This window comes from Carlito syrichta, unplaced genomic scaffold, assembly GCF_000164805.1.
Source record: "Carlito syrichta isolate Samal-C Ts95f unplaced genomic scaffold, Tarsius_syrichta-2.0.1 Scaffold309100, whole genome shotgun sequence".
Lineage (NCBI taxonomy): Eukaryota > Metazoa > Chordata > Mammalia > Primates > Tarsiidae > Carlito > Carlito syrichta.
This window is the reverse complement of record NW_007253196.1, coordinates 321,593-325,139: the sequence shown is the minus strand read 5'-3', so window position 1 is coordinate 325,139 and position 3,547 is coordinate 321,593.

Below are 3,547 nucleotides of genomic sequence, written 5' to 3'. Positions count from 1 at the left end.
AGCCCAGCAGGTCGAGGCTGCGGTGGCCGGGAGCGGCCACTGCACTCCAGTCTGGGCAACACAGTGAGACTCCAACTCAAAAAAAAAAAAAAAAAAAAGAAAGAAAAGAAACTGACTCAGCTGGGTGCAATGACTCAAGTCTGTAATCCCAGCACTTTGAGGGGCCCAGGCGAGAGGATTGCCAGGGCCCGTGGGTTCAAGACCAGCCTGAGCAACATAGTGAGACCTCATCTCTACAATAAAAAATCAAAAAGTTAGCCGGGCGTGGTAGTGCGCACCTGTAGTTCCAGCTACTTGGAAGGCTGAGGTGGAAGGATCGCCGGAGCCCAGCTCGTTGACGCTGGGGTGACCGTGAGCATGCTATCGCACTCCAGCCTGGGCAACGGAGACTCCAATTAAAAAAAAAAATTGACTCAAGCTATTTTAAACAAGGGTGAAGGAAAGGGCACAGAACATTGAAAGAACTTCAGAAGACATATACAGCTAGACCCCCCAGGAAAGCAGAACTCCAGACTCAGGGACATTCCTCCCCTACTTCCAGGTCAGTCTCTCCTCTCTGCTCTCCTGGGCTGCTACTTCATCCTCCTCTGTCCTTTGTCTGCTCATCTTACCTGTGACCCAACATATAAGTGGCCCTACTGGTCCTTCACATCCAAGAGTCTCCCTTGGATGAAATCTGAGTTGGGTGAGGTGGCTTATGCCTGTAATCTCAGCACTCTGGGAAGCTAAGGCAGGAGGATCACTTGAGCCCAGAAGGTTGAGGTTGCAGTGAACTATGCTTGGGTGAGAGCAAGACCCTGTCCAGCCTGGGTGACAGAGCAAGACCCTGTCTCCAAAAAGAAAAAGAAAAAAGAACTTGAGAATCTGCTGGCCACTGGTCAGCTTTGGGTCGACTACCTCTGATCAAATAAGTTATAGTCTTGGGGGTGGAGAAGGAGGCACAAGGAAAGGGTGTCTAACAAACTTTCTAGAGTCTGATGACAACCAAACGTGCCTGGCCCAAATCCATACCCTCCAGAGACCTCATCATGCCCCTTCTCCCAAATATACCATGCTCTTTCACATTGCCACTCCCTTATATTATTTCCCCTGTCTGAAATGTGCTTTATCCACATCAACCATTTTTTGCAAATATAGTTTAGCAGCATTTAGTACACTCACAGTTGTGCAACCACCACAACTATCTAACCTTAGAACATTTTTATAACCCCATCTACAACCCAGCCTGGGCAACCGCTAATGCTTTCAATTCTCTCTGGTATATATCTAGAATTGGATGTTGGATATAGAAGAATTGCTGGGGGATATGGCAACTGTTTAACTTTTTGAGAAACTGCCAGACTGTTTTCAAAAGCAACTGCAGCACCAATTTCCATGAAACCAGCAATGGACTAGGCTTCCAATTTCCCACATCCTTACCAAATCTGGTTGCCATCCATCTTTTTTGTTATGGCCTTCCTAATGGATGTGAAGTGCTATCTCATTGTATATTAGTCACTGCAACATTATCCTTCAAACCCCAGCTCAAACGTGACCACTTTGGAGTTTCCTAATGTGCTCCCAGGCAGTTCTAGTTATTCCCTAGCACCAAAAAAACATACTTTGTCTAAACCTCGATCAGTGTCCCTTCATCCAATATCTATTGGGCACCTGCTACATGCCAAGCACCATTCTAGGTGAAGATGTGAATAACAGACAAAATGAAACACAAAGCACTTGTGGAGCTAATATCTGGTGGGGGAGACAAATAATAAAAAGGGCTGGACAGGCTGGGCACTGTGGCTCATGCCTGTAATTCCAGCACTTTGAGAAGTGGAGGCAAGAGGATTGCCCGAGACCAGCCTGAGCAAGACGGCAAGACCTCATCTCTACAAAAAATCAGCCGGGGTGGTGGTACATGCCTGTAGTTCCAGCTACTTGGAAGGCTGGGGTGGATCACCTGAACCCAGCAGGTAGGCTGCAGTGGCCGTGAATGCGCCACTGCACTCCAGCCTGGACAGCAGAGTAAGATTCTGACTCAAAAAGGCGGGGGGGAGGGGGCCGGGCTTGGTGGCTAGCACCTGTAATCCTGCACTTTGGGAGGTTGAGATGGCTGGATTGCTTGAGCCCAGGAGTTTGAGATCAGTCTGGAGGACATAGCAAGTCCTCGTCTCTACAAAAAAAATACAAAAATCAGCCAAGTGTGGTGGTATGCACCTGTAGTCCCAGCTACTCAGGAGGCTGAGGTGGAAGGACTGCCTGAGCCTGGGAAGTCAAGGCTGTGGTGAACCTTGATGGTGTCACTGCACTTCTGTCTGGGTGACAAAGTGAGACAACTGAAAAAAAAAGTGAGATGGTGGTATTATAGAGAACACTGATGTATAACAGGACAAATAGGGCGATCACAGAAAGCCTTACTGAAGCTGCATTTGAGCAGAAATTGAAGTTAACTTTGAACTATGAGGCATCTATGAGAGATGACAAGGAGGTATTGGATGTGGTTCTGGAGTCCAGAGAATAGAGTCCAGGTAGACAGTGAGACAGCCAATGAGGAGCCAGAAATTCAAGCTAGGGTGTAGCCACTAACCCAGGTGAGAACGCACGAGCATGGTGTTCTAGAAGGTAAAAGACTGTATTCATTTTTTATAGCTGCTATAAAAAGTTGCCACAAATTTAGTGTCTTAAAATGACACAAATGTATTAGCTTATAGTTCTGTAGAAGTTCCACATGGAACTAAAGTCAAGTTCCTTCTTGGAGGCTACAGGGGAGAAAGTATTTCCTGGTCTTTTCCTGGCTCGAGGCTGCCCTCACTTGTTGGCTCCTGACCCCCTTCCTCCACCCTCAAAGAATCTCCCTGACCTTTCTTCCATAGTCTCTCTCTGACCTCTGCTTTCAAGGACCCATGCAATTAGATCAGGCCCACCAAGATACTCCAGGACTTTCTTCCCATCTCTAGATCCTGAACTTAATACTTAATCACATCCACAAAGTCCCTTTCACCATGTAAGGTAACATTCACGAGTTCCAAGGATTCAGCGTATCTTTGGGGATGGCATTATTCTGCCTACACACAAATGAAACATTGCAAAGAGGAGAAAGCAATCAAGCATCTAATGTTGAAGTGTCAAAAAAGCTTTGCGAGGCCAGGCGCAGTGGCTTTGGGCTCTTGCCTGTAATCCCAGCACTTTGGGAGGCTGGGGCTGAAGAGTCCAGGAGTTCTATGTTATGGTGAGCTATGATCGCACAACTGTACTCAAGCCTAGGCAACAAAGCGAGACAGTGTCTTTAAAAAAAAAAAATTATGAAAATTGGCCACTGAGCCGGGCTCGGTGGCTCAGCTTGTAATCCTACACCTTGGGAGGCTGAGGTGAGTGGATTACCTGAGCCTGCAGGTTCGAGACCCACCTGGGCAAGTTGGCGAGACCTCATCTCTACAATAAATCAAAAATCAGCCGGGCAAGTTAGCGCATGCCTGTAATTTCGGCTACTCGGAAGGCTGAGGTGGAAGGATCGCGAGCCCAGCAGGTCGAGGCTGCAGTGGCCAGAGAGAGAGAGAGAGAGAGAGAG